Genomic DNA, 23869 nt, shown 5'->3' with positions numbered 1-23869 from the left:
TTTTTTTTTTTTTTGTATTAAAAAGCAAAAAAGTGAATTCTGCTCCCAAAAAAAAGGAATTTGAAAAACTGCTGGGCAAATACCGTGTAACATAAATAGTAAAAGCCACCAATGTATTCTCTAGGGCCCCTGCTTTAAAAAGCTATAATGTTTGGGGGTTCCAAGTAATTTTCTAGTAACAAATACTGATTTATTACATGTGAAAAAGTACCAGAAAAGGCCCGGACTGGAAGTAGTTTATTTGGACAATTTTACTGACTCACTTATTTCTTTAGTACAAGTATAAACCTTTTTTTATTTAGGATGTAATACTAATATATATTTCATTTTTTTTCATAGAAGTGTGAAGTGGAACAAGTGGATAGGGAGACCATCACCTAGTTCAAGAAGATACATTTTCCCTGATTTTGATTGTTTGGTAAGGTAAGACATATATTGAAGCTTAGATTGTAAAATATGTCCTATTTTTTTCGTGCACAATTTATTTACAAAAATAATATACTGACATGTAACAATTGCTCATCATACAGATATCTGAAGTGCAAAAAAATCTTTCCATCTCTTCTTTCTTTAATTAAACTGTTGTCACGCAAGTGAGTCATATTGCAGGTTATCTCATTTTTTGCAGCCTGAGTTTCACATGAGATACATTTTAAAGGTGTAAAATCCCACAAGAATTGTCCTAGAATATAAGTTTACTTCATTTGGGTTATGGTTTGGATTTCAGTCAAGTTTGTAAGATCCTAGAGGACCCTCGTGGGTAGAATCTCCCTTAATGTTGTGTAGCACTACCCCCGCAGGGGTTGGGGGATTACTGGATTCCCTACTGTTACACAGCAAGAGGACAAGAATTTCCCACTTTCATCCATACATGAAAAACCATCTTTGAACATGTTTGTTGTTGTTAGAGGTAATGACTTGGATGGGGAATAGGAATTATGGGATGCCTAATTTGATATCAACAAAATCAGGGACGACTTCCTCCCAATTGTAAACTGTCCTCCTTCCTGGACACCAACTGTCTCAGAAGATGAAATGCAACAGCCCCTTAAAGACTAGTAATGCTCAGTCCCTTGGAAAGTAGCACTTTGTGTCGTAAGCAGCATAAAGGATTATCTCCCACTCCACTGTAAACACTGATCCCTGCTCTACCTACCTTGCTGTCTCTCCACCAGTGAATCAGTGAATCTCTGAGTGTGCTGATGTACTCGCAGTACAAACTGTGATACTGTCAGGATCTTACCAAGCCAGCCTGAGCTCCCACCTGAGGCAAACGGGCAGCAAGGATAAGGGGTGCATGAAGGCACTTTCCACTTAGGGCAATAAGCAGACACACGTAACCAGGTGGGTACTGAAAAGAGAATGGTTTCCATAGCATAACTGGTTGAGGTAACCCTAAGTATGCAGATCAACCCTCCTGGCCTCCACCCACTAACTTCTAGAACGTTCTCCAAACTTCCAGAGACCTTCCTCTGAGTCATAGAGCCTGACCTGCAGTAAACCCTGACCCAGATTCAGGCTCTTTACACACAAATTTACCTGTACTAACCTGATAGCACACTAGAGGGTGCTACAGTTCCTTAGGTTGTGACCCAGCACATAGCTGACTATGCCAAATTATGGCTGCAACAGAGGCAGTAAAAGATCACCACTCTGACTGCCATGAGATTTATGACAACCTGGCACATGAGCAAACCTCTCCAAGTCGATCAGCTAAATTGCCATTCAATTTGTTCTGGATTAAACATGGTATTATCCAACCGAAGTGACTATGCCATCATTAATTACTACTCAGTAAGGCCTCATTAAGATGTTACTGCCCTCTAAAAAGTGATCACAATGGATTTGTTTTTAGAGACATTTGACAGGCGGCTCACAGGTGATATGTGATCTCCTCGCTGCCTGTCCAATGTCTCTAAATGCGATGAAGTCAATTTCACTGCTCGGCAACTGCAGTAATGTGTACTAACATGGCCTTTAGACATGGAACATTAAAGGTTTGCTTTTTTTCCCTTTTTTAAAATAATGAAAAAGTCATACTTACCTGCTCTTTGCAATGGTCTTGCACGGAGCAGCCCTGATCCTCTTCTTCTGGGATCCCCCACTGGTGCTCCTGCCTGGCGCCTCCTCTTAGGAACGTGCACCCATAGGAAAAGCCTACCTTTTGGGAGCACCTATGCAGGCTCGCTCCTAAGCCACCTTGTCTGCATCCATTCTCTGTGTCTGCAGCCGCCCGCCCCCTGCTCTCTCGTCAGAGAATTTGATTGACCACAGCGGGAGCCAATGGCTACTGCTGCTTTCAATCTGTGCAGTGAGGCGGGACAGAGTCGGGAGAGCCTCATCGCTGGATCGGGCTCAGGTAAGTAAGTATTTCTCTCCCCCCCCCCCTTTCTCACCCTTTCCCCTCCCCCATTCTCCCTTCCTTGTTCCTTTTTTCCTCTTTTTTCACATTGCTCTATGCCATGTATTTTTCAGTATTTTTATAAGATCCATATTTATGATCATGCTAGTGTTCCGTTATCCACATACATTTCTGTATGGGCACATTTCCACAAACTATTCTTTTGGGTATACTTTACATTATGGTTTATTCTCCTTTTAGGTGGATTACATGTGTCCGCATGGTTAATGTGTTGGGGATAGTTTCCTTGTAATGTATACATGGATGCACTAGTTCATGCATCCTTCTGTGGTGATAGTACACCATATGGAAGACACAATAATTTTATGTACCTATTTTTGTATTTTTGTATATTCATGTAGGAAGTGTATTCAGGTATGTGTGGGTGTATACCGACATACAGGCAGTGGCGTAGCGTGGGGGGTGCTGCCGGTGCGGGCCGCCCCGGGCGCAATGTTCAGGGGGGCGCAGTCACGGCGGCTGTGCTGTCCCTGAAATCTCAGTTACGGACATCCTTTCACGGAGAAGATTCAGAGTCTATAGCTGCTCCGCCCCTTCACTGCCTTCTCAGCCTATGGGATCACAGTGTACACGCCCCCTTCCCCAGCGCGCCTTGTTTGATAACGGAGCAGAAGATGTGGACAGCTGGAGAAGAGAGGAGAGGAGGGGCTGCAGCCTCATAGAAGAAGGTGAGCTGGGGAAGATAAACCAAATGTATTCTTGTCAGTACTTACCCTGCTGAGGAGGGGGGAGGGGGGAGGGGAGAGGCTGTGTTTCCTCTTGCAGGGCTCCTCCTGTCTCTGAGGCTGATCGATAGATTTCATGTGAGGAGCAGTGCACTGCTTCTGGAGGAAGGACATGCCCTAAACTTCTCCCCCAATCTCTGCTACACCTCCCTACTCATTACCTGCCCACCCCCTCCTGTTCTGCATTACCACATCCAATGTCTGTGAGCTGCTGGAGCACTACAAGTACCAGCATGCCAGGAAATGGGGGCAGCAGCAGTGTGTTCAATCAGGCTGATATTTAGATGGTGTGTGTACTTTATATATACTGTGTATATACTGTGTGTATGTGTATGCTGTGTATATATACTGTGTGTATGTGTATACTGTGTGTATACTGTGTGTATACTGTATGTATAGTGTATGTATAGTGTATGTATAGTGTATGTATAGTGTATGTATAGTGTATGTATAGTGTATGTGTATACTGGTGTATATACTGTGTGTATAGTGTGTGTATACTGTGTGTATAGTGTATGTGTATACTGTATGTTTACTGTATGTATACTGTGTGTATAGTGTGTATATACTGTGTGTATAGTGTATGTGTATACTGTATGTATACTGTGTGTATAGTGTATGTATAGTGTATGTATAGTGTGTATATACTGTGTGTATAGTGTGTGTGTATAGTGTATGTGTATAGTGTATGTGTATACTGTGTGTATAGTGTGTGTATAGTGTGTGTATACTGTATGTGTATACTGTATGTGTATACTGTATGTATACTGTATGTATACTGTATGTATACTGTATGTATTGTGTGTGTGTATACTGTGTGTATACTGTATGTGTATACTGTGTGTATACTGTGTGTATACTGTGTGTATACTGTATGTGTATACTGTATGTATAGTGTGTGTATACTGTGTGTATACTGTATGTGTATACTGTATGTATACTGTGTGTATAGTGTGTGTATAGTGTGTGTATACTGTGTGTATACTGTGTGTATACTGTGTGTATAGTGTATACTGTGTGTATAGTGTATGTGTATACTGTATGTATACTGTATGTATACTGTGTGTATAGTGTGTGTATACTGTGTGTATAGTGTATGTGTATACTGTGTGTATACTGTATGTGTATACTGTATGTATACTGTATGTATACTGTGTGTATAGTGTGTATACTGTGTGTATAGTGTATACTGTGTGTATAGTGTATGTGTATACTGTGTGTATAGTGTGTGTATACTGTGTGTATAGTGTATACTGTGTGTATAGTGTATGTGTATACTGTATGTATACTGTGTGTATAGTGTATACTGTGTGTATAGTGTATGTGTATACTGTATGTATACTGTGTGTATAGTGTATTGACTGCGGGTGACGTCAGACTCTCCTCCCTCCCTTCCGCATGCGTTACGTCCCTCGGGGCGGGACTTCCACAGGTGGGGGCGCAAATTACATGCCTTGCCCCGGGCGCTGACAACCCACGCTACGCCACTGCATACAGGTACATACACATACTATACAAAGGTTCTTACATTTGTTATAGTCATTATTCTTCTCTGTTTGTTACGTTGTATGTATTTACATTTTTTCCAATGATTTTCATTGGTACTTTTTACACGTTTTTTTAAACGTTTTTCTATGTGATTGTCGGTCCAGGTCTTTGTGTGTATGGGTGAGTTCACGGTACACACGATGGGCTGGAACTTCAGCTTGATTTTTATATTTAAATCACCACTGAGATGCCCTTTGGGGCTGAGGCCAGGTGATTAATTGAGTTGTGCACAACTGCTGATTGTTACCGCCCCCGGTACACCTGTTTTCATTGGGGCGGTCTATTTAAGATCTATAGTCAGCTACAGTCATTGTAATGATTAAGCACAAGATGTATGTGTGAAACGCGTCTACGAGACTTTATGCTGGTGTCTTTGGTGTCATCACTTGCAACTTTTTGGAAATAAAGGTATTTGAAACCTATTGAAATCCCTGGATGTGCGGCTAATTCTTTTCCTACAGCTAAGTATAAGGGAGTGAGGGGGGGACACATGCAGCACAGAAGGTTTTTAGCATAATGCATAGAATGCATTAAGGTAAAAAACCCCTAAGGCTTTACAACCACTTTAAATTGCAGCTTGGCAGTCAGAAGGCTGTAAAACTGTGGATCATCTCCCTGTTTCTAAAGTGCCTTGTGCAGGATTTGTTCTAGGGAACAGGTTAGCTTTGTTGTAACATTTACACTAAATATTTATAGCAAACTTCCCACATTACATTGCCGCTTCTTTACCCCTTTGCTCTCCTTAATTTCACTGCTCTGTAAAAGCCGTTTCCTTATCCTGAAAATGTTTGAAACAATAGGGGTAGCTAAGCTGCAGTCCATGTCAAAAAGTCCTCACTTTTCAAATGGTCAAGTAGTAATCGCAATATGCAGTCTGTACTACATGCTGCTAGCTAGTGATTTTACCACTGCAAACTAAAAAGTCATTAACTGATGACCTGCAGAACAAGTTCTGCCTTATTAGGCAACACAGTTTACCAAGCAAAATGGCGATTTCAAAATCCTTCTTTTTTTTTTTTTTTAACACTTGCCTCCACTACCTGAGCTACAATGGGAAAGCCCACCTAAAGATCTAATCTTTATCAGTATACACATATTTTGGATTCTTGCTTTATAGCCTGTGTAGCTGGGCTGTGTTTGTTAAAAGAAAAAAAAAGCTAGCCTCCAAATTTGCAAAGGTAGGGAGTGCTAGTAGACCTTTATCAATCCAAGTCAGGACTGTATATACTATAATGAGCCTTTACAGAAGGGCACCCTATTATCCAACTGTAGGGATGAGCTTCGAGTTTGAGTCAAACGCAAGTTCAGCGAACACACGAACAAATAGGGCCGTTGGCGGGAAATTTGCCCCGCTGCCGCACCCAAAAAATAGAAAAGTAAAAAAAAATGCTCCCGCCACTTCAATCGCCTCTGGCGTAATGAGCTGCTGGAGCTGTGACAGCTCCTTTTACAGGAGAGGGGCGGGGGACACCACCCAGTGGCACCGCCCCTTCTGACATGTCAGTAATTTATTCACTGCACCTGAGCAGTGCATTATGGGACGCTCGTTACGTCAGATTCCTATAAAAGTGCTGTCAAACTCAAATGGCTCATTGCGCGGGAGGCGTCTGAAGAGGAAAGAGCTTTTTTTTTTTTTTTTTTTTTTTTCCTTTTCTATTATTTTTTTTCGGGTGCGGCGGCGGGTGACATGATTGATAATGGATTTACATCGAGGGACACTATTTTTTTTATTTTCATTTTTTAATAAAGGACTTATCAAAAATTGGCTTTTGTCTTTATTTTTTTTTTGTACACTTTTTGGGTGAATGGGTAGGGGTACGATGTACCCAATATCCAATCACATAGGGGAGGGGCTGGGATCTTCAGATTCCGATAAGACCCCCACAGTCCAAGGTTGTCGGAAAGAGATGCTAGTCCCCCCCCCCCCCCCATCCTGTCCAGCCAGGCTGCTTGCTCGGATAAGGGTCTGGTATGGATTTTGGGGGGACCGCATGCCATCTTTTTTTTTTTTTCCCCAATTTTGTCGTTGGGTTCCCCTTAAAATCCGTACCAGACTTAAAGGGTCTGGTATGGACTGGGGGGACCCCACACTATTTTTTTTCATGTTTTTTTTTATCTTTATTGCTGGAAGCCGACAATACATTACAGCCATTAACAAGTTTAAATGACATTTTTTCCTTTGGGAATGTCAGTATTGCTGCAGCAGGCTACATATATTGTACAAATGCACCACTTTATAGGCACATTAAGGGGGCCCCCCCTGGCACAATATTTAAAGGAATTTTTCATTTTTGTTTCAATTTAAGCATCATTAAAATCACTGCTCCTGTAAAAACAATAGTTTTTAAAACGATTTTTTGAATTGGTACATGTCCCACAGGGCAATACCCAGACCCCCATACACTTTTTTGGGAAATAACTTGCATTTAAGCCTTTAAAATGAGGACTTTTGATTTTTCATGTTCGAGTCCCATAGACTTTAATGGGAGTTTGCATGTTCTAACTAACTTTTCCCCTGTTCGCTGTGTTTTGGTGCAAACCGAACCGGAAGGTGTTTGGCTCATCACCAAAAATAGCAGAGTCCTAAATTAGGAGGATCATTTTGTGTTATGTAGAGCTCAGGCAGATAAACATAATTTATTCCAATTATTCATTATAAAATCCTTTATACATTTTTACTTTCGACTAGCGAAACTACCTAAGTGAGTCTTTATAATCTTCTCGTATAACACAACTCAAGCTCATGTCTATGCTACTTTGCACAGTGCTCCCAGACTGAACATGTTTACAGGAGGAGAGCACAGGGAGGACTTAATACACCTGTTGCTGCTTTGTCACTGCAGTGTTAATTTTGATGTCAAATTTTGATTTAATTTTAGTCGGTCTTTTGACTAAAATGCCATTTTAGTTTTAGTCCTATTTAAGTAATCTGAATTGTTTTAGTCTTATTTTAGTTGAATAAAATCTCCAGCACATTTTAAAAGTCTAAAATCTAATGGGTTTAGTTAAATTTGTAATGCATTTTTAAGCATTTCTCTAAAATTGCCAAACTCATTATATGCTTTACTGAAGTAAAAATGTAATAACATGTTTATGGTTTTAGAGCCCATTCACACTAGCGCGACTTGTCAGCCTGACAAGTTGTGGTATGTCGCGGTCCATTGAGTAGTACAGGACCCGTTCTAATAGGAGCGACACAAGTCGCTCCGACTTAGAAAAAGGGTCCTGTACTACTTTGGGGCGACCTCGGAGCGACTTGCATAGACTTCCATTATGTGACCAGGTCGCCTCACAGGTCGCCTTAGTGTGAACAGGGGCTTACAGAAGTTTAACTTTAAAATGTAAACAAAAAACCATCAACTCGATTACCTGTAATGCCATTGCACATATTACCTGAATATATTACCAACATTAAATATTATTATGAAAAAAAAAAGCCTTTTTCCTAATTGTGTTTTCTATCCACAGCTTAGTAGATGTCCCCTACTTATTCTTATGTGGTAGTGCAATACATGTTTAAATGTTAATATTCTATTAGTATAGGCTGGGGATGATGAATTATTTTTGTCTAGGAAATTAACACTTGTTCACTGTCCAGTCCATAGACTGCTTAGAATATGAACTACAGTGCAGTTTGCAGGGAGGCCCATGGGCTGGCTGTGTTGTGTGGTAAGGGTCCCTAAATTGCAGGACTGATTACACAAAGTTGCTAAACCTTTATCAGGTAAAACCGTTCATGTACAGAAACTAAGTACACCCTATGGAAATTAACGTTTCCAAAAATTTAACAGGCAGTGAGTAAGCAGGTGTTCTAAGCGGCTCCTTCGAGGGTATGCGCAGCTTGCTCCTCACTACATGAGAACCTTCATCTGTCTGTTAGCCCTAGCTCCCCTTCACCTCTCTGGACATAAGGCGGCTATGTGACTGCCCCATCCAGCACTTTCTCTCTGTTTCAGGCGGCTGGCTGGCTATTCTTTGAAAGGATACATTGAGGTTGTTTGTTTTTCTAAGGATACACTGTTGTACAATAAACCAAGCTACTCCATCTGTCACTGACATCCTGCAAGCTGAGGTAGGGCCGTTACACAGGTTAGATCCATCCCATGGACAGATTGGCTGCAGATCATGCCTGACAGATTTCTTCTGATGGACTGTATGGAACTCTGATCACAAGTGATTTAGTTGCTCACTGTGGACACTAGCATAGCTGACTTTATTATTTATACTTGGACTTTGGTGGGCTTCTAGGGTATGTTTGTTGTGTTTTTTTTTTTTGTGGAATTTTTGGACTTGTAGTTCATTCTAGCTGGGTGCGGGTGTAGTAGGAGTCTATTCCCATCCCTCTATATCTCTTAGTGCCTGCTATAGGAGATGGGTGGCCTGGGTGCATGATTCTAATGACCTGTCATGAGGAATATGGTGCCCATTATAGATTTCCATTCTCCATCTTCTTGGTTATGTTTTTTTAAAGCTGAACTCCAATTCTCTTCCCACCAAAGTCTCATTAGCAGCACATTCATAGTACATTTTGTGTAGTGGTACTGCAAACTCTGGCCAGGGTGATTACACCCCCCCCCCCCCAAGGGTGCCCTGACTTCACTAAATGAGGGTTAAATTTATGCTAAACATTTTTTTCTGGGTCTACATTAGAAAAATAAAGCATTCAAGCCAAAATTCTATTGATGGTGATGAAATGCATATAAGGGAGTTGTTTTACCTGCCAAAAGATTTGTCTATCTATCCAGTTCTGGGATTTACACAGCTCTGCTACACTGACTAGAGCTTCCTTACAGGGCGGCACTGGTGGGCGCTGATGGGGTGGCACTGATGGACCCTAGCCTGCCCCTATTCAACCATATCCCAGTGGCATACCATCCATGGTTGCAATGTTTTCACTGCACACGCGCCCTGAGGGGTGGGGTGGGCACTGTGCTGAAACGCCCTGCACCCATGGAAGCCCTAGGGTGCCAAGATGGGGGAGCGGTAATATGGTGGTATGTCATTTTAATTATGATACAACATGATGGATGTGGGGGCCTTTCGGTGGATGTGATTTTTTTTTTTTTTGGGGGGGGGGGGGGGCAGCATTCATTCTTGGAACCCAGGCAGTACAATGTTTGTTTGCTGTTTCCATGGTATAACGTCTTTTTGATTAATCAGTCTATAGCACATTGTTCCACAAGGCTTGGCCTTTGTTTATATGTTCAGTGGCAAATTGTAGTCTTGCTCTAATGTTCTTTTCAGATAGAAAAGGTTTTTTTTCTGGCACACCTTCCATATAGGTTATGGTACAATCTCTTTCTAGTTGTAGGTGCATGCACTTTGACACCAACTGTTTGTTTTAAGAGTTACATGCAAATTCCACAATTACATTTTGTGGTTTTCGGGGGCTTCTTTTAGCATCAATAGGTCAGCTCCTAGGCTGAATTTGATGGTCAGGCTGATCTTAGACAAAGTAGCATCTATTTAAAATCTATTCCACTTGTAGATATTTTTCCTTACAATGGAATGACTGTATTCAAAATGGTGATTGCCTTACGTCAGTTGCCAGGCTTCTAGGCATCCACAAACTTCTTTCTGGGGTCCTTAGACAGCTAGTTTGATCTTGACATAATGACACCATACCCGTCAATACTGAAGAGAACACCAGACCCCAAATATCTAGAGATTAAATAAAATAGGTTGCACCTGCATACTCTCTAAGGAGTTTCCAATCATTGGCACCCAATCTGAAACACATGGTTCTTACTTACTAGTTTTGAAGTGGTGGAGGGGGTTGGTAAATGTCAATGTTATGTCTTGTTTGTTCAAGTACAGTAGGTCACCTTTTTATCTGTAAGCCCTGTTTGAAAAAAAAGATCGAATCATATTTGTCAGGGACCAGAGCACAAGCACATGGGACTTTTCGATGGAACAAAAGCCCTGTCTGCAAACAGACGTCTTCCTGTGGCTCTTCCAGCAGCCTAGGGATGTTGGGGACAAAGCCTTATCCAAATCTTTTGCCCTTTTTAGTAGTCATCCCCCTACGGTCTTTAGAGACAGGGCTCCACTGCAGATGGTCCACAGACCTGGATCTGTTTAGCATCCTGTGGCTAACTCAACACAATGCACCATATATCAACAGGAGTGCCCAATGCAGTTTCCAGAGCCCACAACGTCCTTACAGGGGAGTGCCACAACTTCTTTCCAACAGGGTCCAGTTACGATTCCCCAAGGCACAGCCCAGGAGTCAACCAATGTGTCTTGATTTAAAATAACACAAAAAAAGTGTTTTTCTTCTCTCAGATTAGAGAGATGTCCATCACTTATGTGCATTAGCATAAAAATGAAGCATGATGGGAGTATGAGGGGTGGCAAAAAAAAAAAACAGTAGTCAAAGAGAAATTCTGTGTCCTGTGATTGCATAATTAAGAAATTATAGTTTCCTGTGTAATAGGCAACTTTTAGTTTGCATAATAAGTTTGTTAGGGCACTATTGTTAAAAACCTTTCCTTATATTCTATGTAGCATGATTCCCAGCCGTTTTGCTGGATATGGGACCCCCTGGGTCACTGGATGCAACTAAAGTACCTTTGTGCATGTTTCTCCAAGTGTGAGCACTGAGACAATGACCAGTCCAGTGTCTTTGGGTTTTTTTTATTTATTGAGAACTTGGATGTGAAAAGGGAATGAGTTTGATACTCCTTTTGGCTCAACTATGCACAGTTTGCTAGGGACAACTAAAAATGCCGATTGGCACAGACTTGACGCTGGCTAGATGCCGGTTGACGCTGGTTAACGCTGGCTTACTGCCTGTTAACTCCAAATTAACCTTGGACTTCTTTATACTTAAAGAAGTCCTCTTTGAGCTCCCTTAAGCACTCCTTGCTGAGGTAGCTACTTGTACTACTGCTGCGCTGCTAAACACTTCAGGGCCCACACCGGCACCCTCTTTCTCTCACTTATCTTCAGGGCTTAGAGACTGGCACCCCCTTTCTCTAAACCTTCTCCACAGGTTAGCTGGCTCCCGGATCCCTCTTACCTTCTGGAGTGGTCCCCTCTCCTAGGCAGATCCCTGGGTGGTTTTGAGTACTCGCGACACTGTTTTTCCCCTGAAACTTCTGCCCAGCAGCTCCACTCAGTATACAGCACTCTGGATCCTTCTCTCTGCAGCTCAGCTCAACCTTCGTCCTCTAGGCCGACTGCCCAGGACACCCTCACTCGCGCTGACAGGAGGAGAGACTGCCGTCACCCTCCTCCTGGGACTCTGCTTCCCGCCAAAGACGCCCTGTCACATGCTCCCCTCAGACCTATAGCCCATCCCAGGGTGCATTGTGGAAAACTCCACCTACTGAGATAGCCACAAGCCCTGGTGTGCTATTGGCTAGATTTCCTCCACTGACCAATAAGAGCCCTCATTGGACACAGAGGGGAGACTCCCTAGGCACAACAGGTCATACCTGGAAGCATGTGACAGCCTAATTAAATGATCAGGCCCCCCTGATATGCAGACAGGGCCACCCATATGCTTCTTCCTAGCACCTACCTAGGAGGTTGCTACATCTATTAAAAAAAAAAAAAAGGAAAAAAAATAGTACAATCTTTTTTTTTTTTTTTTTTTTTTTTTTTATCAATGTGTACTGCTTTACTGGCTAATTCTCTGGCTGTTCTTTTGATCCAATGCCTTCAATCCTTTCAAGGATGCCAAACCAGCACAAGTATGCAGATCAGGTGTTAGGTTAGCTTACTGCATGTTTGATCCTGTTGGGTGACTCAAGTGCTGAATGGAGTGGGTGCACATGACCTCTCGGTACAAGTTGCTTTAACAAGTTTGTGCTCCTACACCAAGTTGGGGCACATGTCTTGCCAAGTATAATGGGTAGGGAAACATGCTCTTGTCCTCAGTAAGCCCCGATCACACTGGAGCGACTAGTCATGTGACATGACAGGTCAACTCGCATGACAAATCGCAGCCAATTTCCGGCAATTTCTCAGTTCAAATAGGTGTGACGCTGACTTTGCGGTGCTGCACTGATTTGAAAAAGTAGTTCCTGCACTACTTTGGCGATTTTGGGAGCGACTTGCATAGACATCTGTGCATTAAGCCACACAGATGTCTTCGAAGTTGCACCCCAAGTTGCACATGATTTCAAAGTCAATGTGAGCGGGGGCTAAGTCCTGGTTCTCATTGTGCGGTTGGTTCGCGGGTGCCATTAATCCTAATAGAGCCTACACGCACTGGAAATCACAGCCGCTTCCAGTACTGGGAACCACACTGTGCCTGCAGTTTCTGTGTGGGCTGCGATTTGAAAAATTATGCAGGGACCTTTTCCTTGCATTTTCAGGAGCACGGCAGCCCATTCAAATGAAGTGCTTCAAGCAGTCAGGAAAGTAGGGGAGTAATGAACTCCAAACACCTGAGGTTAACGGGTTGCATGCAAACTTCCTGCATCATGTAGATCTGTACGAACAAACATACACGTCTTTGTGTAAGGCATACATTATTCATAGTGTTGATTTTATTTCACAGGCAATGTTAGACTCAATACTTACCAAATTTTTTTTTAAATATGCAAAAGTAACAAGTAGTTCTTTTATAACACACCAATATTAGAAAGCAGAAGTAAACACATTGTAGTTCCTCTTTTGCAGAAACTAGATGCACTTAACTTGCATAATATCATTGTTCTAAGCCTTTTTCTATTTTGAGACCACCTTCATTCTAAAACCTGAACCATACATGAATCCTTTAAATAATTCCACTATAACTGTATTGCATACCGTATAATGATTGTCGTGCCTTAGACTAGTATACAAGTTTATCCACTTTTTGTGGGCTCCTAATGGGCCATACGCACTATACAATTGTCTTTAGAATTTTTCCTTTTAGATTTACCAAAACCATATAATATGAGGTCAAATCTAAACGCTTTCAATTCGTATGCAATCAGACAGGCCCTTGCACTACATAGTTGAAGGTAAATCTAAAGGAAATCGAACAACAAAAGTTGTATAGTGTGTATCCAGCTTAAGACTCTTTTAATACCTATTTATGTTCAGGTCCCTGCTGCACTGGCCGAATTTTGATCCATGCATGACTAGCTTAAGAGGTAAATTTCTTAAGATTTCCTTGTTTACAGTAACTTGTCTTCAAGTTTAGGGTACTGATAAACATTTGAATAAGGCCTGGTTCACACTACTGTGATGCAACATTAATGCGATTTATAGTGCAATTACATGGTGCGACTTATGTGAGGAGTCGAGGAATGATTGGGATATGGTTGGTAGCCTCTAAATCCTAAAAGACAGGTTTGCTTTTTGTACTGAAAAAAAAATAAAAAAAAATATATATATATAATTCTCGCACTCCGTCAACAAATTATCCTGAATACTGGACCGGTATATGGTGTAAAAAGTTTAGATGCGCTGTTCCTTTAAATTCAAAAAACAAATATCCGATGCAACATATATAAGCACAAATACTGAACACATGAAAAATGTGCATAGAACAGTGCAAACCCAAAAGGGTAATAAAAAAAAAGATAAAATTCAAAGTGTGCAAAGGGAGATTGAAGTATTGTTTCATCTTATGCAGGGTGTGGTCGAAAACCTTATATTCTGTCATAAAATAATATTTCTTATGTGCTGTAAAACAGTTATATCAAGCTTTATACAGAACTATAACAAAAAATGTGAATGTTTTATTGGGTCTTTTTTTAATAACAAGTGTGATTTTGCTCCTACAAGTGGCGTCAAAACACTCATAAAATAAATTAGCAGGTTTAAGTTTTAACATTAGTAGTAATAATTAAGTTGTAGCTTTTTTGAGCAGTTTGTTCTGTCTGTTCAACACCTTGTACAGAATGTGAAACATAGATTGTACAATAGATTTGCTTATGAATCTTTGAACATATGAACATACTGTGGTTTAAAGGAAATATTTTTTTTTTGTCCTTTTTTATATTCTGTAATCCTTTTTCTTTTTTTTTTTTTTTTTTTTTTTTTGTGTAAAGTAATAGGCCTGAATTTTGAAGAGGTCAGCTCATAAGAGCAAATGCTGAAGGTTTATGGTTCAGTGGTTTCACTGTAACTTTCCAACTGTATCAGTCTGCTGAGTAATATTGTCATCAGAAATAATTAATGGTAATAACATTTTATTGGAAAATTGCTGGCGATGGCAGTCTCTTTTCAGACAGACAGGTAGAGAGGAACTGAGGGTCATTTGCAAGGTTCTTGTTAAAGAGTGCCATTTCCCTATAACAAGGTCCTAAACTACTGTCTTTAATGCAATATGTGCATATTTACATTCTGTTCTTAGCATGGTATAAGGAATCGGTATAAATTGTTACAAAACCCACATTTTTACCAACTGTATTTTGCAAAAAATTACATTTTACAGCATTGCAGAAAATGCCACAAATGATATAAATGGGTGGGTTTGTTTTACAGTGGTTGTGGAGGCACAAAGTTTCTTTGCATGAAGGTAAAAATCCTTCTGTGTGCAGGAGCCCCCTCTTGATCCAGCGATGTCCACAAGAGCCTTGCCTCTCTGGGGACTCGCACTCCGGATTGGCTTTTGGAAGCCATTGGTTCCAGCTGGTGTCAGCCACAGCTAGTGAGCCAATCAAGAGACTGAGGGGGCAGTTCCGTGTTGCTGCCCCATGTGTGAATGGACACACACAGATGTGGGTCAGGGGCGTGCCTGCTTAGGTGCCCCCAGAGCAAGCTCTTTGCTGTGGGGGCACCCGGCAGGAGGAAGTAGTCCGCAGCGCTGGCATGGGACCCTAATAGAGAAGGATCCGGGCTGCTCTGTGTAAAACCACTGCACAGAGCAGGCAAGTATAACATGTGTAAAGAAAAAAACACAAGACTTTAATGTCCCTTTAACCACTTGCTGACCAGGCCTTTTCTGGGACTTTTTGTTTTAAAGTTTAAATCTGTAATTTTTTTGCTGGAAAATTACTTAGAACTTTAAAACATACGTTTTTTTATTTATTTTTTTTTTTTTTAGCAGAGACCCTAGAGAATCATTGGAATATTTTGTCACACAGTATTTGCGCAGCAGTCTTTCAAACGCCATTATTTAGAAAAACAACACTTTTGAATTAAGAAAGCACTAAACACATTTACCCCAATTTTTTTGTATAATGTGAAAGATGTTACGCCGAGTAAATGGATACCTAACATACAGTTAGGTCCATATATTTTTGGACACAGGCACAATTTTTATACATTTGGCTCTGTATCCCACCAGAATAAAATTAAATCAAAACAATCCAAATTAGACGTTTTCCAGCCTTAATTCAAGGGGTTGAACATCAATATCAAGTACATATTTTAGGAAATTCAACCATTTTTATACACAGTCCCCCGATTTTCAGGGGCTCAAATGTAATTGGGGAATTTAATATAATTGTAGCACCCTCCTAGGTAGGTGCTAGGTAAAGCATAGAGTGGCCCTGTCTGCTTATCAGGAGGGTCTGATCTGCTAGTTAGCCTGTCACATGCTTTCAGGTGGGACCTGTTGAGTCTGGGGAGTCTCCCCACTATATCCAATGAGGGACCTTGTTGGACAGTGGAGGAAACCTAGCCAATAGGTTTATGACTGTCCCAGTGGGTGGGCATTGCCGCAATGCATCCTGGGATTGGGAATACATCTGGAGGGGGGTATGTGACAGTGTGTATTTTGGCAGGAGAAAAGTCCCAGGAGGAGGTGGACGAGTGTCTCTGCTCCTGCTGAAGTGAGAAAGGTGGTCCAGGCACTCGGCCTAGGGACCAGGGGTTGAGCTAGGCTGCAGAAAGATCCAGTGGCTGACCAAGTGGAGCTGTTGGGCAGACTACGTCTGGAAAAACAGTGTCGTGAGTACTTAAGCATCTGCCCAGGGGTCTGCCTAAGAGAGGGGACCACTCCAGCTGGGTCAAGGGGATTAAGGAGCCAGCTAACCCAGAGTGATACAGTAAAGGGGGTGCCAAGTTGTCTAGCCCTGAAGATTAGGGGGTAAAAGGGGCGCCAGGAAGGGCCCTGAAGTCTTAGCAGTACAGTCTACCTTTAAATATTAGCTACCTCAGGAACCTTTTAAGGACTTTTTCACAGCTAAGGGCAAAGTGAATCAGCAGCCTAGCCATGACTAGCCCAACATAGCGTTAATCAGCATTTAACCAGCGTTTATTCAGCAATTTTCTGGATCATCCCTGGATCGTCCCTGCCTATTGTGCATAAAATCATAAAATCCACAGAAACTGGACTGGTCCTTGTCTGAGGTAAAAACACTTGGAAATATGTCAGAATGTTCTGTTGTTGCTAATGGTAACCCAGGGGAACCCACACTCAGCAGCTCCCATTGGAGTAGTGCTACATTATCATAAATAAAATGTTTAATATTTTGAGAATCCTTTATTGACAATGGCTGGCTGAAGTCTGGAACCCATTGACTGGGTTTCCTCCTTTCTGATGCTTTGCCAGGCTCTTACTGCAGCTGTCATCATTTGTTCTTTTTTTGTTTGTGGGTTTTTCTGCCTTTTTAGTTTTGCCTTCAAGTAAATTGCATGCTCAATTGGGTTGAGATCAGGTGATTGACTTGGCCATTGCAGATTATTCCTCTTATTTTCCTTCAAAAGCTCATGGGTTGATTTTGCGGAGTCTTTTGAGTCATTGTCCATCTGTACTGTGAAGCGCCATCCAATCAACTTTGCTGCATTTGGCTAAATCTGGGCTGACCGTATATCTCTAAACATTGCAGTAATCCAGCTGCTTCTGTCCTCTGTCACATCATCAATAAACACCAATGACCCAGTGCCCATGCCATCACACGGCCTCCACCATGTTTTATAGATGACGTTGTGTGCTTTGGATCATAAGCTGTTCTTCTAAGCCTTCTCCACCCTTTTTTCTTCCCATCATTCTGGTACAGATTATTCTTAGTTCCATCCATCCAAAGAATGCTTTTCCTGAATTGTTCTTGCTTTTTTAGATGTTTTTTTGGCAAAGTCTAATCTGGCTTTTCTATTCTTCAGGCTTCTAAATGGTTTGAACCCTCTGTATTTGCTCTCGCAGTCTTGCAGTCTTCTTTGAATGTAGACTTTGACAATGCTACACCCACTTTCTGGAGAGTGTCCTTGCAAATGGATTTTTCTTTACCATAGACGGGATGCTGCAATCATCCACTGCTGTTGTCTTCCGTGAACGTCCAGAATTTTGATGTTGCTGATGTCACCAGTGCATTCGTCTTTCCTCAGAATGTACCAAACTGTTGATTTTGCCACTCCTAATGTTGCTGCTATCTCTCTGATGGATTTGTTTAGTTTTTGAAGCCTTACAATAACCTGTTTTCACTTGCATGGACAGCTCCTTTGAACGCATGATGTAGGTTCACGGCAATAGATTTCAAATGTAAATACCATACTTGGAATCAACTCCAGACCTTTTACCTTCCTTATTGATGAAGAAATAATGGAGTAGCCCACACCTGGCCATGAAACCGCTTTTGATTCAATTGTCCAATTACTTTCTGTTCCTTGAAAAAGGGGGGTGGCTATTCTTAAGAGCTGTAAATCCTAAACCTTTTCCCCAATTTGGAGTGTACACTTTTAGCCCATTTCCATTAAAGAACTATAGCTTCAATATGTTTTGGTAAATACTTGGAAAAAAACTAAAATTGTGCCTGCGTCCAAATATATATGGACTAGAGCTGCACAATTAATCGTATAGGAATCACAATCTCGATTAACCCCCCCCCCCCCCCCAACGATCTCTCCCGAATGTTGACTATTCTCCCTCAGTGTTATATTTGTCTATGACACAGTCAGCTGCAGCCCGTATGCCAGATACTTGGGATGTCTGGCTGACACAGGGCGACTCACAGCTGTCTTTGCCAGAGCAAAGCTGACAGAATGGAGCCGATGTTTCCTGTGTAGTTTTTGCTCTGTTCTATCACAGGCGGAATGAGATCTAATGCACTCCGCCTGTGAGAGGAGACCGAGGAGAGCGGAGCTACAGGAGGCATCAGCTCTGTCTCGCTCCTCCCCTTGCAAACAGCACCCATTAACTACCCACAGCAGTACCCACCACCAACAGTACCCACAACAGTACCAGCAGTACCCACCAAACAGTATCCAGTGCAGTACCCGCCAGCCAGCAGTACCCGCTCGCCAGCAGTACCCACCAGCCAGCAGTACCCAGGGGTAATCCATGACAGAGGAGGGGGGGTAATCCTAGTCACAGCTTTATTTCAAATGGTTAATAAAAAAATAAAAAAGATAGATATAGATCTCTATAAAATAAAGATTTAGAGAATCGTGATATTGATTCTAAGCAAAAAAAATTGTGATTCTCATTTTTGCCAGAATCGTGCAGCTCTAATATGGACCTAACTGTATCATGCTTTTAAAATTGCTCACACTTGTGGTATGGCGACAAACTACGGTACTTAAAAAATCTCCATAGGCGACGCCATTCCATTTTTTACAGGTTACTTGTTTAGAGTTAGTTTTGTGCTAGAATTTTTGCTCTCGCTCTAAAATGCACAGTGATACCCAACAAGTGTGGTTTGAACATCATTTACATATGATTGCATGGCAGAATGGGGCACTTGTTTTTCTTCTTTTCACTTTTATTCCTATTACAAAGAATGTAAACATCCCTGAATGTAAACATCCCTTGAAATAAAAATAAGGATGACAGGTCCTCCTTTATTGAGAGATCTGGGGTCAAAAAGATCGCAAATCTCTCATTTACCTTTGTAAAGCAAAAGATAAAAAAAAAAAAAATATGGCCTGGGAACCAGAATTGACGCCAGATGTCGCTCCTGTCCGCCAAGGCATAGAGAGGAGAGGTGGCCTTTTTGGCCTCGCTCTTCTCGTTACCCAGCTAACGACTGCATTGGATTGCTCCCTGGGCTTTCTGATAGGTCAGGGAAGCTTGGGAACGACTGGAAAGTCCAACCCTCCCAAAGACACTGGTATTTAAGTCAGTCATGACGTATTTTTACTATGGGGCCGGTCAGCAGGATTAATAGGCCCAATGAACAAATAAGGTAACCTAATGAATGGATAAATGAAGATAAGCAAGCATTAGATTGAGATAAAAAAAAAAATAATAAAGACCTATGGTACTATGAGGGTGTAACACCTTCTAATGTTTTGGGCTGTTCTAGAGTTTGCAGGCTGCAGATTTGATTGCTCCCTCCTGCTTTCTGGATGTTTCCAGAACATGGGGAGAAGAGTCAAATGGGTAGCCTGAATATTTATTGAGCTCCAGCCAATCACTAGGAAGTATGCCCAGCAGGTGGCTGGGAAAGTCAATAAATAGTTTGGGCTCTGGGACAGTTGGTTCTTCCTTCTGCAGGAATTCTACCAGCCTGGTTGGGGGTACCTCCCTCAGCAGGCATTTACACTGATTCAAACAGTCTTTGAGGTCCCAGCTGTAGCAGAGCTGGTGGGCCCTACACCTAAAAAATCTGACATCCTGAGATTCCACTTGACGGATCTGGACTGGATGATTTAGCTGAAAGGCACCTTGAAGAAGCTAAGAGAGTGCAGCTGCTCTATGGCCTCGGGAGTACTAACTGTAATAAAAGATCCTGCTGGCTGTGTCCTATAAAGATATCCGTACCAGTGTAGCTCTCTTAGGGGGACTGCTCGCGCAGGATCCCTGTTTCTGGCCTTCCTATAGTCTCTCAAGGGGGAATTGTATACTGAAACTCAGCAGAGAAATTGTCTCAGAAAAGCTCAGTTTAAAGAAGATTGTCCGTCCTCTTGTTTTTTATTCTTATAGCCTGTAGTATCCCATACCTTGCAGCCTCTCCCACTGTTCAAGGTATCAGCTATAAATCCCTAAAAAGACATTCCCTTAGACTGTTCTTATGTCAGCATGTTTGGAATTGGTGGTCTGGTGTTCTGGCAGCCTCTGTGCTAGTAGGCAAGAACCCTGGTCATTATCGGGGTCATCGTCAATCAGCGGCCCATTCAGAGGTTGTGCTACATGGGATTGTTCACACCAGCTGTGTTGGGTAGGATTGCTCAACACAGTCTCAATGAAAGAATAAGGCCTTTTGCTATATGTACTATGGCTTAGAAGTATGCCAGTGCAGCACTGAAAAAAAAATGTATGCTGTCCATAGAGGTAAAACTAAAAAAACCAAAATAATAATAATAAACAAGCGCTCAAATACATAATGCATGGCAGTTCGAATTCAGACTGCATATAGGTTATGCACACGATAACACATGCTGTGTGACGGGACTAGGTCCTAAAAGTCCAAACTTACTTTTAACAGAAAAACAAAATTTGTGCAGGTTAATTTTCTTTAGAAAGCAGCCACCGCCTGAGTAGAAAGGCTTGTGTTTTTATCACGCTACAGAGAAGGACCCTTGAACCTCTATGTAGAAGCAGTGGTCTCTTTGCAGATTTCTGGCATGTCCCCTTTTATGTCAATTCTAGAGCTATCTTTCAGCCTCTGTCCAACCCATCCCCCACACAGTTAGTAAGCACAATAGGGAACACATTTAACCCCTTGATCACCCCAGTGTTAACTCCTTCCCTGCCGGTGTTATTTAACTGTGCATATTATTTAGCACTGATTACTATATCAATGTCACTGGTCCCCAAAAAATGTCAAATGTCAGTTAGGGGTCCGATCTGTCCGCCACAACGTCGCATTCCCGATAAAAATCGCTGGTCGCCGCCATTACTAATAAAAAAATATTATAAAACACCAAAAATATTTTTCATAAATTTAAAACAATATAAAATATATAAAATGGTCCCCTGCGCACATAAATGACCTGTATGGGATAACCCACTTGTTTAATGTCCACTAATAGACATGTTGCTGCTACTAAAGTTATAACGAAAATCAAATAAATTCCAATTTAACAGCTGAAAAAAGGCATTAGTAGCCCAAACACAACAAGGTCAGAAAAGACAGATGCTCATCCACAACAGACATCCGCCAGCAAAATAATATTTCAATCCATCAAAAACCCATATAATCCTTGATAAAGTCTCTAAATAGATGTAAAAGTAATCCAGGAAAGAAGAATCTGACTTTGACTCCCCTTTGACAAAGTCGGAAATGACGAAAAGCTTCAGGGCGTGACCATACGGCAACCGGAATTGATCAGCAGTGACGGGACGGATGGACTGCTCCAAGAGGACGCCACACCACCGTGGAGAGGGTGAGGAGACCCCCGGGATGTCTGTCAGTTAATCTGCAATCTTGCAAATCATGCTGTTTAACCACTTGCCGACCGCCGCACGACTATTTACTCTGGCAGTCAGCCCCTGCTGGGCAAAACGACAAGGTCAGAAGCCCACGAGCTGCGCTCCCGCCCCCGCTCGTTCACTAACATCCCCGCGAGAGTGACCGGTGGCTCCGATGTCTGCCGGTCACTCGCGATCTCCCGCTGGAGAAGGGGAGAGGGAGAAAGGCTGATGGCTTATGTAAACAAAGCCGCCTGTAATTCTCCCCGGTGTAACTGCAAAGATCATACGATCCTGCTATGTAGGATCGTATGTCTCTGGGGTTTCATCACAAGCCACGCCCCCCCCACAGTTAGAATCACGCCCCTAGGGATACATTTAACCCCTTGTTCACCAGTAAAGTTAACCCCTTCCCTGCCAGTGTCATTTTTACAGTAACAGTGCATATGTATAGCACTGATTACTGTAGTAATGTCACTGGTACCCCCAAAAGTGTAAAAAATGTCAGTCAAGGGTCCGATCTATCCACCGCAATGTCGCAGTCCCGCAAAAAAATCGCAGATCGCAGCCATTACTAGTAAAAAAAAAAAAAAAAAAAACAATAAAAATGACATAAATCTTTCCTGTAGTTAGTAAACGCAATAATTTTTGTGCAAATCGATCAAAATGCGCTTATTGCGATTTTTTTTATTTTTTTTTACCAAACCTATGTAGCAGAAAACAAATTGGCCTAAAATGTGAAAAAATTTTGATTTTTACATTTTTTTTATTGGGAATTTCATATAAAAAAATTTGAAAAATATTGTTATTTTTTCAAAATTGTCGCTCTTTTTTTGTTTATAGCGCAAAAAGTAAAAATCGCACAGGTGATCAAATACTACCAAAAGAAAGCTCTGTTTGTAGGGAAAAAAAGAACATCAATTTCATTTGGGTACAGCTTCACACGACCGCGCAATTGTCCATTAAAATCACGCAGTGCCGAATCGCAAAATAGGCCCTGGTCTTTGAGCAGCTAAATCCTCCGGGGCTTAAGTGGTTAAGATTCACTATACTTGCGAGTGTAATGATATAGGAAACTTTTAATAAAAGTGTGATTTTATGAAAATATCACACAATTCTTTCTTTTATCCTGAGTGTGTGCAAGGGGTGGAGAAAAGGATTTTTCCTATATCCCCTATTATATTTCAAGATAAGTCCAGAGGCTGTCGAATCAGGACTAGGAGTGAGCAGTAGGATCCAGCGCCCCTGTTGGTGATTAGTAGCTACGCTTGTGAGCCTTTCCATGAGAGTGGATAGGCGTCAGTCTGGTGAGTTGCCATCTTCAATGGATTGAGACACTAGTTGGTGGAGGAGTGTGAGGTGTATTCCTTCAAGCTGCACACCTGGGATCTTCTTCATTCTTCTTTCCTGGATTACTTTCACATCTATTTAGAGACTTTATCAAGGATTATATGGGTTTTTGATGGATTGCAATATTATTTTGCTGGCGGATGTCTGTTGTGGATGAGCATCTGTCTTTTCTGACCTTGTTGTGTTTGCGCTACTAATGCCTTTTTTTCAGCTGTTAAATTGGTATTTATTTGAATAAAAAAAACTGAAATGAATAAAGTCCATAAATCTATCCCATAGTTTGTAAACGCTATAACTTTTGTGTAAACCAGCTATAACTTTTATGTAAACCAATTAATATATGCTTTTTGGGATTTTTTTTTTTACCAAGAATATGTAGCAGAATACAAATTGGCCTAAACTGATAAGAAAAAATTGATTTTTAATAATTTTTTATTGGGAATGTTTTATAGCAGAAAGTAAAAAATAGTGTTTTTTTTTTTTCAAAATTGTTTTTTTTGTTTATAGCGAAAAAAATCGAAAAGTTTTATTTGGCTACAACATCGCACGACCGCGCAATTTTCAGTTAAAGCCACGCAGTGCTGAATCGCAAAAAATGGCCTGGTCATTAAGGGGGCAAAATGTTCCGGAGCTGAAGTAGTTAAA

At 41.5% G+C, this 23869-nt stretch overlaps 1 protein-coding gene across 4 annotated transcripts in view; it reads left to right on the top strand.

The window, feature by feature from the left end:
- PLD1 (phospholipase D1) overlaps positions 1-23869 on the top strand; it is a 316806-nt gene that overhangs the window by 44011 nt on the left and 248926 nt on the right. For 2 of the 4 annotated variants that reach the window (XM_082249865.1, XM_082249868.1), the window contains exon 2: positions 340-418. The gene's annotated coding sequence lies outside the window, so the exon portion shown is untranslated. Of the gene's footprint in view, positions 1-339; positions 424-23869 lie in introns of all 4 variants that reach the window. The other 2 variants (XM_082249866.1, XM_082249867.1) reach the window with 1 other exon arrangement.

Source organism: Pelophylax lessonae (genome assembly GCF_965119305.1).
Source record: "Pelophylax lessonae genome assembly, chromosome: 3".
NCBI classification, from domain to species: Eukaryota; Metazoa; Chordata; class Amphibia; order Anura; family Ranidae; genus Pelophylax; species Pelophylax lessonae.
This window is presented reverse-complemented; position numbering and strand designations above follow the sequence as displayed.